We start from the raw sequence: 15,227 nt of genomic DNA on the forward strand, positions 1-15,227 counted from the left end.
TATACAATCATACATGCCTATTTTCTTGCAAAAAAAAAAAAAAAAAAAAGAATTGAAATAGGACAGAATATTTAGAATGTGTCTCTTCACCTTTCTTGCCCCAATGGTAACAGTATAATACAGTTGGCCCTCCCTATCTACAAGTTCCACATCTGCAGATTCAACCAACCAGGGATCGAAAATCTTAAAAAAAAATCCAGAAAGTTTCAAAAAGCAAAACTCGAATTTGGTGAGCCGCAACTATATATTTACAAAGCAATTTATATTGTATTTACACCTATTTACATAGTATTTACGTTTTATTACATACTGTAGTAACCTAAAGACGATTTAAAGTATGCGCAAACACTATGCCTTTTTATATAAGGGACTTAGATCATCTGTGGACTTTGGTATCTGGAGAGTCCTGGAACCCATCCCCTGCGAATACCACAAGAAAATTTTCTATAGGATTACATATATAAATGTACACATGTAAATTTTATCGCACACATTTTTAACATAAATGGGATTATGCTATACATCCTTTTAATTTATCCGTGTGCATTTTTTGACTTAAAAATGTCAGAGATCTTTCTGTGTCAGTGTATATATAAAGATTTATTATAAGTGACTGTATTAAATAGGGTGTATATTCTATGATTAAGTAAGTAATTTCATGTACTTTTAAACTCTTTAGTGTTTCACTATCACAAAAAAACAGGTTTTGTAGTTAACATTATTTGAATACATTTATGTGAACAAGTGCATTATGTTCTGAAGGCTAATCTTCTATAAGGGAAATATTCCACTACAACATTATGATACCCTCTGAATGGCGCCCACTGTAGAAAATGTAAGGGCCCACTTCCTTGAAACTCCAAAACACTACATATAAACAACTTTATGATGTTTCTTTAATAAGTGAAAAATACCATGGTGCTGTTATTGCATAATCACATGCCTGTTTACTAGTGGGTTGAACATATTTTTGTAGGTTTACAGATGTGTGACCTCCTTTGTGAACTGCATCTTTAAAGCCTTGTCCTTCTTTTCCATAAGTTGTATTTTATTATCTTATAAACTCTAAGTATTATGAGTGATATTCTTATTTAAATTAGCATCATTAGAAAAAAACATTTGGTTAATGTAATACAAACAGTGTGCAAATATAATAGAAATGTAAACAAATCAACTAAAATCCCATCCCCTGATACTAAGAGCCACAAATATTTAGAACATGAAATTTTCCTGTATTTCCTCATGCATTGTATTGTGGGCATTTACCTTTCGTTAGACATGTTGAAATATTTTCTTCCAGACTATCACTGGTTAGTTTGCTGTTATATAAGCAATATAATAAACACCTATATACCAGTTGCCCAACCCAGAGAGTAGAATATTCCTAATAACTTACATATACTTGCGTTCTTTCCCTATAGCACCCCCTTCCTCGTTAACAAAGGTGACCACTATTCTGAATTTCAGGTTATCATGTGTATGCCATAAACAACACATTGTTTGTATGTTGCTTTTTCATCTCAGCATTGTTACTAACATTCCTCCATGTAGCAGGTGAATTTCCATCCACGTGTAATTGAAGAGTTATTTTATTTCTACTGCTGTGTTTAATACCATTTATGTGGATATGCTTTTTAAAATCCATACAATGGATATTTGGATTGATTAGCTTTATGTTCTCATAAAAAATGCATTACTGGACATATTTTCTAGTGCTCATGGACAGTGACCACTTCTGCAACTTTACAAGATCATGCCAAACTGTTTCCTATAGAAGTTGTACCAAAGTATGTATGCAAAACAAGGTGGAGGGCTTCCCTGGTGGCGCAGTGGTTAAGAATCCGCCTGTCAATGCAGGGGACACGGGTTCGAGCCCTGGTCTGGGAAGATCCCACATGCCGCGGAGCAACTAAGCCCGTGAGCCACAACTACTGAGCCTGCGCGTCTGGAGCCTGTGCTCTGCAACAAGAGAGGCCGCGACAGTGAGAGGCCCGCGCGCCGCGATGAAGAGTGGCTTCTGCTTGCCACAACTAGAGAAAGCCCTCGCACAGAAACGGAGAACCAACACAGCCAAAAATAAATTTAAAAAAAAAGGTGGAAAAAAACTGTGCTGAGCCCATCCTAACACTTGTAATGTCATACTTGTTAATTTTATGTGTTTCCTCGTTTGTGAAATGCCTTTTCATATCTTTTCTCTACTCCTTTTTTACTTGTTGATTTGTAAAAATTCTTTACTTCTTGATTTTAATCCTTTTGGGTTTTTTTTATTTCTTTTTTTTGGCAAATATTTCCTATAGGTTTAAAGTTTTTTTCTTTTACTTTCCTTAATGTATATTTTAACAAGTAACATTTTAGTTTTAATGTATTCAAGTTTATCAATCTTTTGATAAATGGCTAGCACTTTAGCCTGCTTTGTGTAAGAAACAATGTTTCCTCAGTGGACAGAAGAAAATTCACATTTACTCTCCTAAAATTTCAGTTTTAATTTAAAAAAAAAATTATTTATTTTATTTTTGGCTGCGTTGGGTCTTCGTTGCTGCACGCGGGCTTCTCTAGTTGCGGCGAGCAGGGGCTACTCTTCGTTGCGGTGCATGGGCTTCTCATTGCGGCAGCTTCTCTTGTTGCAGAGCATGGGCTCTAGGCATGCGGACTTCAGTAGGTGTGGCACATGGGCTCAGTAGTTGTGGCTCGCGGGTTCTAGAGTGCAGGCTCAGTAGTTGTGGTGCACGGGCTTAGTTGCTCTGCGGCATGTGGGATCTTCCCAGACCAGGGCTTGAACCCGTGTCCCCTGCATTGGCAGGCAGAATCTTAACCACTGTGTCACCAGGGAAGCCCCTTAGTTTTAATTTTGACATAGAAATTTTATGTGGTGATGTAAGGTAGGATGGTGTGAGTTATTGGAATAGAATAGAATATATAATATATATAAAATATCCACAATATTCTAGAGTGGTACTGTCTAGTAGTGATCCCTTTCTTCTTTTCCCTTCTTCACTGCCTTCTTTCATCCCTCTGCCCTCCCTTTCTCTTTCTCCATTCCTCCCTTTCTTGTCTCCTTTTGGGTGTTGTGCAACAATTTTTCTTTTCATTTTTAAATCCATCTTTTCATGTTTTGGATAATTCAGTTTTCTATCATGCAAATCCATTATAAATCAAATTTCCATATGTGGGTATTTTTCTTTTTAGACTCTGTTCTATTTTATTCATGAATTTGTCCATCTCTGAATCAGTACCACACTCTTACAACACTATAGCTTTATAGTTAATCTATGTCTCATTGAACATGAGATCTTAGCTATTATTTTTTTCTTTGCTTTACTGTATACATATTAAATTTAACTTGTCATATCCCATAAGGGTGAAAATAAAAACACACACAAAAAAATAATAAATGTTTAAAAAAATTGCAGTACATGAAGTCTATTGATCAATTTTAGGAGAAATAACATCTATATGGTGTTAATTCCTCATCCATGAATATAGGATTTTTCAATCAGCTTAGATATTCTTTAATATCCTTAAATAAATTACAACATTTTTTTGCTTGCAGGTCATTGTTAAATATATTCTTGGTTGTTTTAAAGTTTATGTTGGTATCTTAAATTTTTAAATTGTTTATTAAAATTAATGTTTTTGTTGCTGGTATATATAAATATATTTGACTTTTATATATTGATCTTACAAACAGCCACATTACTCCTCTTTTCTATTGCCTATATTATGTTTGTACATTCATTTGGATTTCTATGTAAACAACTGTATCATATGCTAATAACAATGGTACTATTAGTGATCTTCAATCCTTATAATTGTTATTTCTCTCCCTGTCTTATTGTGCCGGCCAGAGCGTCAATACTTTATTGAATTAGAGTATTTATACAGAATATCCATATCTTGTCCCGGAATTTAAATGAAATACTTCCAGAATTTCCCAACTTAGGATGATGTTTGTTGTACGGATTTTCTTTTCTTTTTCTTTTTTGAGTGACACCTTTCATACAGTTAATAAAGTTTTCTTCTATTTCTGTTATATAGAATTTTTATTATGAATCAATGTTAATATTCTCTGCACCTTGTGAGATATTGAGATGATTTCATTTCATTGGTAATGTGGGCATATACACTTACATATTTCTGCATTATTAAAATACTCTTATAATACTTTCATATACCCAAACTGGACACTGTTTATTAATACTGTTATAGAGAATTGGTTTTGCTTTGCTAACATTTTGTTTAGAAGTTTTTCATCTACATTCATGAACACAATAGACTTACTATTTTTCTTCTTCATACCACCTGTCTAACTTTTTATCAAAATTTTTCTGTCTCATAAAATGAATTGTAGAATATGCCCTTATTTTCCAGTTTTTGGAGGCATCTATATAATTTTGGAAGTTCCTTAAAACTGGTAGCACTTGCGTATCAACTATCCAATTTCTAGTGAGTCTTTGATTTCTTTTTTTTTAAATTAAGAGGTATTAAATAATTGTTTCAATTCCTTTAGTTATTACTGAAAAAGATCCTATTTTCTAATTCTTTCTAAATCAGTTTTTACCAATTACATTTCGGCTTTAATTTGTCTATCTCCTAAGTTTTCAAAGACCTTGTCACTGAAACCTACAAAAGCTTTTCAAATTATGCCAGTAGCTGAAAAGTTTACCATAGTTGTTTCTGGTGAAAGCCTAACCATCCACATGACTCACCATTGCTCTTCCATCCATGATGATGTTTCATCTGTTTTCTTTTAAAATTGTCATCTTTGGTTCTTCAGCAGCATCCTAACCCCAAACATAAACCCCATGTGACTGTCAGATCAGCTTACTCTCTGTAAGTTGATTGCTAAATGGATTGAAAAATGGACTTCTCTATCTTAACTTCTTAATCCACTGCATCCATGCAGTTTTCCCTGGAGAGTCATTCATTCCTTATTTCATTCATTCCTTGAATAGTAGCCTTGGATAATTATTTAATCATTATGAGCTTCAGTTTCCTTATCTTTAAAATTAAATTAATACCACCTACTTTGTTGGGCTGTTTTAAGGAATAAACAAAGGGTGTACGTAAATTGCATTGTACTATCCAGAGGTTATTATTAATTTAATGATTTTATCTTTATTAAAAGTAGTAAACATATTTCATAGGTCAGATTGCCACTCCTCTATTTTACCACCTCTCCCACCCACAGCATTCTGGCAAAATAGTCAGCAAGAGAATTTTCTAGCAAGCAAAGCTGGATGGGCAGTGATGAGAGTTCTACCTCCAAGCTGATACTATTAGGAGACCTATTTATGGCACTGGGGACAGTAAGTTCAGAGGAAAACAGCTCTGATTGAGAACAAACAAACGCAAGAGACGTGGAAAGAGTCAAAATGCAGGGCTTTATGTGACCATTGACTTTTCATTCATTAAGCTGCAAAGACCAGCAGATGTGAGGCTCCCACTTCATAAGTCGTCCTAACTATGGGGAAGATGAAGGCATGTGGAGTGTCTGAAAAGACTCCCCTTTGCGGAAACTTTAGTACTGTATACTATACGTTTCACCTAACAATTTCAACATTTCACTTAAAGAACTAGTAGGTATGAACATTTTGTAATGAAATAATCATTCATGGCTCCTGAATTTATTTTTGCCATTTTACGGAAATTTTAAAAAATTAAAACGATTGTTAAAGCAGATAATGATTCTTGAGTCTTCAGTGTTTGTAATTATAGCACTGGTTCTCCTAGAGAGTTTTTTAATTTATCCATGATAGCTAAATTTGAAAAAAGAACCTATGTTAATGTGTGTTTAGTAGCTCTGTGTCCAATGCCTTCTTATCACATATGCTCAACAGCCACCACTATAGCACACACTAAAAAAGAGTGGGTGGTAAGATTATAATGCTTAATACCACTAAAAGCAAATCAAAATATTTCATCTAAGATTCAGAAGTCTACTTTCCATTTTAAATAAGTTTTAGGATAAAACTGATACAGAAAAATTAGTGCCTGACAATAGTATCTAACAAGCACGCTAGAGCAACTCGTTAAGACAGAAGAAAAACTGCAGTACTGATTCCATTATCTTGGAAAGTCTCTTATAACGACATTTCTTAAATGACAATGTGTAGGAATTTCTTTTTATTCCAATAGCACATTTTATTATTCAAGGAAAATAAGTGATACCTGCCATTTATATCTAATTTTGATGTATCAGATTGAGCATATAAATATAATAAATGTATGGCTACTAAAGAGTGTACATATTGTACATTATATGTTATAAAGTTATATTCTTTGATACTTAAAGGAAACCAATGTGCGATTGATAAATACTGTTAGCATAATACTCCAGAGTGAATGCTCATTTAATTGTACATATTCATTCATTTGTATTAAAGAAACACAAGGTTGAAGGATCAAAAATGATTTTATCATATGTCATCAACTCTCTTCCTCTTCTTCTTCCTCCTCTTTGTTTAGAAATAATAGTTTACTTAAAGAGCTTGCCTTAAGAAAGGTCTGCATTTTGATTTAAACATTTTGAGCCAGATACAGCATACTTATCTCTTATTATTCAGCTCAATTCATAGTCATACCTGTATGTACACAGTTATATATTATTCTTACAGTTATAGGATTAGATGGCTTCACAACTGTCTCACTAAAATCAGGCAGAATTTTCTGGTCTGTGATGTTGCTATTGTTTTATAAACTTTTTTTTTTTTTGGTCTAGAAAATCAATTCTTAATACCTTCCAACTCGTTTTCTAATACCCAAACTGTGTCTATACATACCTTGGTGTCATTGATATTATTACTGCTGCTGCAGCCAATCTGACAAAATCTATGCATGAAGCAACTATGTCCCTCAAAGTCTCTCTATGCTATATATTTAAAAGGGGGGGGGGTATATGCCATCTTTTTCTGTGGATTTTGATAATGTCAGCTTCAAAGTGACAACTCATCAACTGTAATGTACCTTCCCCATCATTTCAGCTTAAAGTAAAACTAATTATAACTATGTCCTGCCATCTCGTATCTATTTTACCAATAAATTACAAAGTTTAGGTAAATAAGGAAGTTCACCTGTTTCAACAAATTTGGCTAGTCTTTTGAGGATATTGTATGAAAGATGAATTTATACTGTTTTGGGGGGGCATTTAATGTAAACAAGTGGAATGGTTATAAACAAAATGTTATTTGGACTCATCATTATGAACCCAATAAAATTTAATGCTGTTCTCATCATATTCAGAAAAACTTTCAGAGTATTTGAGAAAATATATATCCCAATGAGCCATTAATAATTGAAACATTAATTTCATTATCTCTGGAAATCTCAAAAACATCTCGTACGCGTATGTGTATTTTAGAAGAAAAATGGAGAGAGGCAGAGAAAAATGACAAAAGATGAGAGACAGAAAATGAGTGAATGTTTACTCCTGGGAAACCTATGATGTTATGTCATTAAATAACTTCAATATTCTCCCTAGTGTAATACAAAATAGAAAGAAGTCAGTAAATAAGCTCTGTAAAGTAATCCAAATATGTGTTCCTTTTTTGACTGGTGCACGTAATTATTGGAAAAATAATGTGTTAAAATGAGTATCAAATGCTTTCAAGTCATTTTTGAGTGAATATAAACAAAGGAATACTTAGTGAGTTTTATTTTATATGCATCAGATCATTCCACCAAGTTAACTTTAGAATGTGAAGTAAGAAGTTATTTTGAATTAGGAAATACATCTACACATCTATTAAAAAAAAATTACTTTGACTAGAATCAAATACAAAAAAAATAGCTATGCCTAAGAAAGAGAGATACATTTCATGGAAAATCCATATACCTAGAAAAGTAATTTTATGAATGGTATAGCACCTGCATCAATTCACTTACTTAATACGCATTTATTAACTACAACTGTGTATCAGGAACTGCGTTAGAGTCCAGAGACTCAAAAGCAAGATAAGAGTCCTTGCCATCAAGTATCTTAATTGAGAAGGCAGACAAGAAAACATCTGATTCACATTGCTATGGGATGTTTTGAAACAGTTAATGCAGTTAATGCAGAATAACTAGAGGAGAATAAATGCATTGTCAGAGGGGATGGGAAAGTGAATGGTCTTTCCATTCATCAAGTTAGTGAATAAAGCTAGTGAACAGGTTTAGAAAAGGGTGAGAAAATGAGTTTAGTATTAGAATGTGAAATTTGAGATACCTATGGGACGTTAACATGGAAATGTAGACTAAGTAGTCAAATAAACCTACATGGACAGAGAAATCTGAGATGGAAGAAGATGGTCGGAAGCAATCCGTGTACACTTGATGATCAAAATCATGAAAAGAGAATAAGAAGAAGGAACATAGAGTTGTGTTGCAGCAAAGGAAACCATAAGGTTCCTTAAACAACTAAAAACAGGGCTACTATATGATCCAGCAATCCCACTCCTGGGCATATATCCAGAGAAAACCATAATTTGGAAAGATACCTGCATCCCAGTGTTCACTGCGCAATATTTACAATAGCCAAGACATGAAAGCAACCTAAATGTCCATTGACAGAGGAATAGATAAAGAAGATATGGTACATATATACAATAGAATATTACTCAGCCATAAAGAAGAATGAAATAATGACTTTTGCAGCAACATGGATGGACCTAGAGATTATCATACTAAGTGAAGTAAGTCAGACAAAGACAAATATCATATGGTATTACTTATATGCGGAATCTAAAATAAATGATATGAATAAACTTACTTGTAAAACAGAAACAGACTCACAGACTTAGAAAACAAACTTATGGTTACCAAAGGGGAAAGGTGTGGGGGGATGGATAAATTAGGAGGTTGAGATTAATATATACACACTACTATATATAAAATAGATAATCAACAAGGACCTACTGTATAGCACAGGGAACTCTACTCAATACTCTGTAATAACCTATATGGGAAAAGAATCTGAAAAAGAATAGATATATGTATATGTATAACTGAAGCACTTTGTTGTACATTTGAAACTAACACAACATTGTAAAAAAACTACACTCCAATATAAAACAAAAATGCTGGAGAGAGAGTGGAGAAAAGGGAACCCTCCTACACTGTTGGTGGGAATGTAAAGTGGTACAGCCACTGTGGAAAACAGTATGCAAGTACCTCAAAAAACTAAAAATAGAATTGCCATATGATCTAGCAATCCCACTCCTGGGCATATATCTGGACAAAACTATAATTTGAAAAGATACATGCACCCCTATGTTTATAGCAGCACTATTTACAATAGCCAAGACATGGAAACAACCTAAAGGTGCATCGACGGAGGAATGCATAAAGAAGATGTGGTACATATATACAATGGAATACTACTCCACCATAAAAAAGAATGAGATAATGTCATTCGCAGCAACATGGATGCGCCTACAGATTCTCATACTAAATGAGATAAGTCAGAAAGAGAAAGACGAATACCATATGATATCACTTATATGTGGAATCTAAATTATAACACAAATGAACTTACCTATGAAACAGAAACAGACTCACAGACATAGAGAACAGACTTGTGGTTGCCAAGGGGGAGGGAGAGGGATTGATTGGGGAGTTTGGGATTAGCAAATGCAAACTATATATATATATATATATATATATATATATATATATATATATATATATATATATATATAACTGAATCACTTTGCTGTACACCAGAAACTAACACAACATTGTAAATCAACTGTTCTTCAATAATTTAAATTAAGAAAAAAACGATCATGTTGCAGTACAACAGACATGGATTTGCTCTTTTATGAGACTAAAACCTTGAGCAAATCTTAAGCTCCCTGATCATGAGTTTGCTTATTGGCAAATGGAGAAAATGCTTAACTCATAAAGTGATAGTATTTTGCATATTCCCTAGCATACAACCAACAAATCACTATTATTATTATAAAATTAAGAAAGCATATATACATGAAATGAACGAAGTTGAGTGTGAAATTCTAAGAAAAAATGATATTAAAAGAAGTGACTAAGGAGAATGTATCCAGATGTATAATAAGCAGCACCTTAGAGATAGGAGACATTGATTTTCTAATAGCCAAGGGAGATGAGACTTTTAAGGTAGGTGAAAACAGCTAAAACTACGTGACTTAACACTTAGCAATTTATCAGTGACAATAGCAATGTCAGTGGAGAGTAAAGTCAAAACCCCAACTGCACTGAAGAGGAGATGGAAAAGTGAAAGAATAGTCCATTTTATTAAGAATGTAGTTGTGAAGAGACAAAAGAGTTGAGAAGGTAAGTAGCTATACATTTCCATAGAGATTTTTCAAATTAAAAATGAGAGTATCCTCAATTTCACATGTTGCTCATGTTTTTGCAACTCCACAATGACCTGGGAATTGTTTTTCTGTTTTCCTTTTGGTCTTGAACCTCTATCCTTTATCCATTCCTGTTGTAATTTGTGATTATTATAACACTTTCATCATCGCACATGTTTTCATAAACTAATCCAAGTCATTTTAATACAGAGTAGTCATATGTTAAAAAGGGATTACATACTTGAGCTAAAAAGCCAGTAGAATAGGAACAGCTCAAGATGTAATAATAAGAGGGTGGGAATAATAAATTAAGTATCAAAGAACCAAGAGGAACAGGGACCCAGAACAGAAGTTGAATACACCTTATTTAGGAGGAGAGATGCCTCATCCAGTGAGAGGGAAGGAAGTCAGAATGGGTATGAATATCAATGTGTTCGTAAGGGTAGGAGTAAGGAAAATAAGTTAAGATAATTTACTTGCCATGGCCTCTGACTGATAAATTAGGATCAGGGATGAATATTGATTTTGTGGAATGTGATGTTTAGAAAAATCTGAAACCTTCTTTAGGAAAAAATATGTAAAAAATGTATATAAATTTAGGTTTAGATAAATTATATATAAATATATAAATGTAATATATGAATATATACATAAATAGTTATTTAAAATAAGAAATCACAGCAAACTGAAAATTTAAGATAGCTCACAGATACGACATCATATGATCTAGAATAAAAACATAATAATTAATTAGCTTGATATACTTAAAAATTTTCCATTTATTGGCTTTTCATATGAACAATTCTGAATAACATATTTATGAAGAGATAAAAAGATGAGATCAAATTGTAGATTTCTGTAAACTGATTGCCTCTATATCAAATTGCCTTAAACTTTCATGCTTCTTGAGTTTTAGAGTTTTAAATGGAAGAGCAGGGCATAATTTGAAAAAGTCTAGCTGGTATAGTATTATCCATAGAAATGTTAAAGACTTCATTACTTCAGTGACCTAAGACTTGAGTCTTACTTTTTTTTCCCCCAAAAGGTCCCTTAGCACCTGTAGGATCAATAAGAGAATGACTGAATAATTTGTGAATGTGTGTGTGTGCATGTGCACATGCATACAACTTGACAATTAAGGCCTTCATTGTAATTCATAGACTATTAAAGTGTCTTTGAAAGCAATTATGATTTATGTGCATACTAAAACCAATGTAAAGCATGTATTTTTATCTGTATGTTTCTTACTTTAGTAAAACACATATTTTGGTCATGATGATGTGCTCCACCAAACTCTGTATTCCAATTATCACCATAGGAACAAATAATTGAATCTTAAGCGCTGAACTTTTTAACTGAGTCTGTGATAACATGATCAATAATGTCCAATGCTTTACCATCATCCAAGTGAACTTCCAAAAACTTGACTGGGGGTCCACAAGTTGCATGCACTCAAATCATTATTGCAATAAATGAATTTTCTATTTAAAACATTCTGATCACTCTAATGTAAAAATGGCATTACTTGATCTTTTTAAAGTTCTTCTTTTGCTAGTGGACCAAAATCTTAACAGCTATTACTTCACTTACAACACACATAAGAAAACTTGAAATTGAAAATGTACATTAATGTAAAAGTCACATTTGATCTAAATGAAAAATCATGCTTAAAAGAGTGTTATACGAAGGGATTTTCTGCAGTTTAAATGACTGCCTTCAAGCAGAGAATTCACTATTAATTTGAGGCAGATACTGATGCTTCTTTAGCATTTTTGTGTTTCTGGTTTCCACATGGTCAGTGATATCACTAGAGTTCCCATCGCTGATGGTAAAGATTGATAAATATTTCATAGAAGTTATGTATTCATCATCAACACTTTTTAAAACAAAAATTCATAGAAATTCAGAACTTAATTTTTCGTTTAATAGGCATTTTCAGTTTTGAGATATATTTGCTGAAAAGTTTTATTGCAAAATAAAAATGCATAATATAACACAATATTTATAAACTACATGTTTAATTTGTAAGACACCAAGGAAGAGTATTCAAACTTCATTAAACGTTCTTGGCAGGACTTCTCATCTTCTCTTCCTCACATACATTTCATGTACATCTAACCCGTGATTTCCCACATCTCCACTGACAATGCTGATTGCTATATTTGTTCCCATTTGCATCTCACAAGGAGAGGAGAAGCACAGGCCACAGCATAATGGACTGGCATAACAAGTATACCAGTTGGCCAACAAGGTCTTTCAGTGAACATTTATTTTTGTCTTTGAATTCTCTGTATACTGTATTTCAGAAGAAGTTGTTGCTTGTATGTGGGAAGGATTGGGAAGAGAAAGTTGTTTTGCTTTTTTAGATGAAATGATTATAGGTTAAAGTGAGAACTGTGCTCACTGGACATGTGTGTGTCTTACATCTGACTAGAGGATAACAGCAGAAGCGGGAGGTGCAAATTAGCTCTCAAACCCCTCAAGTTTATTATAATGTACCCATTAATAATAATAGTTAAACTAAAAATACAAAATTCTTATGCTAATACTAAATTGAGTTGGATGCTGGGACACCAGGAATAAACCAGAAGAGTCCTGGGTAAACTTAATTATTATGGTCACAGTAGTTGTAAGACGCTATGTGATTTGGCCCGCCAGTACTATTCTAATATGCTATCTCTATCCACTCTGCTCCAGCCACGCTGGTCTTCTTGCTAATGCTCCCCAATTGTGTCAAATATTCTCCCATCATGATGCTTTTAGTCTTGTTCCTCCCTCTGCTTTAAATGTTATTCTATGTGATGACCAAATGGCCTGCTTGCTTCCTCATCTCCTTCATGTCTATACTCAGTGAGTCTTTCCCTGCTCAACCTATTTAAAATAACCATCACAGAACACTCACTACCAATGTACACTCTGTTTACCTTCCTTGCTGACATGTGTATATTTTATTAGTTTAATGTGTGCCTTCCTCCACTAAGACCATGAGAGCAGAAAGTGATGTTTCTTTTGTTCATAGTGGATTGGCAGTGCTAAGACTTTTTCCTGGCACCTGGTAGCCACTGAATTAATATATGCTGAATCAATTTATATTACTAATACTATTATATATATTTACTGCTGTTGTTATTGTTAAACTACCATTTCACTTTTTACTTAGTTGTTGAATCATTATTCTGTTTGAGTGTGGACTACATTCAATAGCCCACTGTTATTATTTCTAGTTAAATTATAGGAGTAGGTTACTACATTATCATTAATAAAGGATTCTGAGATAATCATCTGCTATGAGTTTTCTTATTTTCACTCATTAGTAAGATGCTGTTAGTTGAATCCCTGGAGTTGGTGGTAAAGTTGTGCCAGGGAGCTTGCTGGACAGGCTTAGATAATAATAGCAAACTGAGGATAGCCAAATAAAATAGTTTATGATACTTATTAGAAACTTGACTTTTGTAGAATAAAATAAGAAACAGGTAGAAGGATATACACAAATGCGTTGGTTATTTCCAATAGCCAACTTAGGAGAAAATGTTATTTTTCTAGAGTGTTCAAGGAATTTGGATAAACAATCACCTCTAAACAATAACACATGGATCTATAGTTTGTTATTGAGCTGTTCTTTTCTCTGTGAAATGAGTAACAAAAGTTCAGATTTTTCAACATCTTTAAAGTAATAATCGATTTGTTGATGTTTGTGGAAAGTGACTATAGACTTGTAATGCCCAAAATTCTTTCGCGAGGCTAGAAGTTATAGGACTATTAACTGTAGGAGCATGTTACATTTTGTTACTTGTATTTAACATGTTGATCTTTAATACAGACGCATATATCGTTTCTCAAACTCAGTCACTCTGTTGATCAAGGCAGAGACAAAATTATGCTCACACATTTAATTGGGGGGGATTGCAAAATCATCTGCATCATATTTTATGATTAATCATTAGGATTGAAAGGGTCAATTGAGTGCTTTGTTTTTACATTAGCAAAGCAACGATTTTTTTTTTCCTGGAAATTTGCAGTAGAGCTGGATTGAATTTTGATGAACATTTTCTTAGCATTTTGAGGATTTTGTTCAGCTCTCTGACACAACAAGATTTCATAACAAGAGACATATGTAATATGTCATAGTTCTGATTCAAGAGGGTTCTTATTTAAGTAAAATATGGTAGAAACTTTGTTATATAAAATGATATTTTAAATTAAGAAAGTAATGAAATCTGTGGAATGTGTTATGTGTTTTCTAAATTACAAATTTATTTTAACAGGAGAATGTATTCCAAGGCTTTACTATGGAAATATGTGTGATACTTGGAATATGTGAATCTGTATGTTGACTGTTAAATTTTATTTTTTAAATTATATATGTTTTACATTTAGTTCAGGTAGATGAAATCAAAGATTTTTTTTAAAGCACCTATTTCACAAACAATTCATTGTTGTGATTGTTCACTATGCTGAACAATCTGGAAAATAATTTTAAAATATTTATCTTATATATTTTTTCAATTCAATAAATACTTGTTATTTTTTACTTAAATATTTTAGGGATGATATGAGAAAAAGCCATCTGTACTTTCATGAAGCTGATAGAAGGGAACAACCAACATCACGAGTATACAAAAAACTTGATATTAACTTTTCATAAGTCACATTAGCATATGCAGTTGGTATAACAGCTAGAGATGTGCATATTTATTTTAATGTTGTGAAGGAAAAAAAATCTCATTCTGTGAAGACCAGTGAGCGATATATGTTTTATACTTCATTTTTGCAACTAATTTATACCTCAAAATCATTCATTCAATTATATCATAATATGCTTCATCAGGAAGAAACAACTTACATGATACAGACTCTAGTTTCAGATATCTTTAAATAGTCATTATCAGAGTGAGAGAATTTATGTAAAGAGATACA

The 15,227-nt window shown here is 32.9% G+C and overlaps 1 protein-coding gene across 7 annotated transcripts in view; it reads right to left on the reverse strand.

Annotated features, from left to right (window-relative positions):
- The window catches only part of DGKB (diacylglycerol kinase beta), a 639,765-nt gene that overhangs the window by 402,385 nt on the left and 222,153 nt on the right, over positions 1 to 15,227 (reverse strand). The window lies entirely within an intron of this gene.

Source organism: Balaenoptera ricei, chromosome 9, assembly GCF_028023285.1.
Source record: "Balaenoptera ricei isolate mBalRic1 chromosome 9, mBalRic1.hap2, whole genome shotgun sequence".
Lineage (NCBI taxonomy): Eukaryota > Metazoa > Chordata > Mammalia > Artiodactyla > Balaenopteridae > Balaenoptera > Balaenoptera ricei.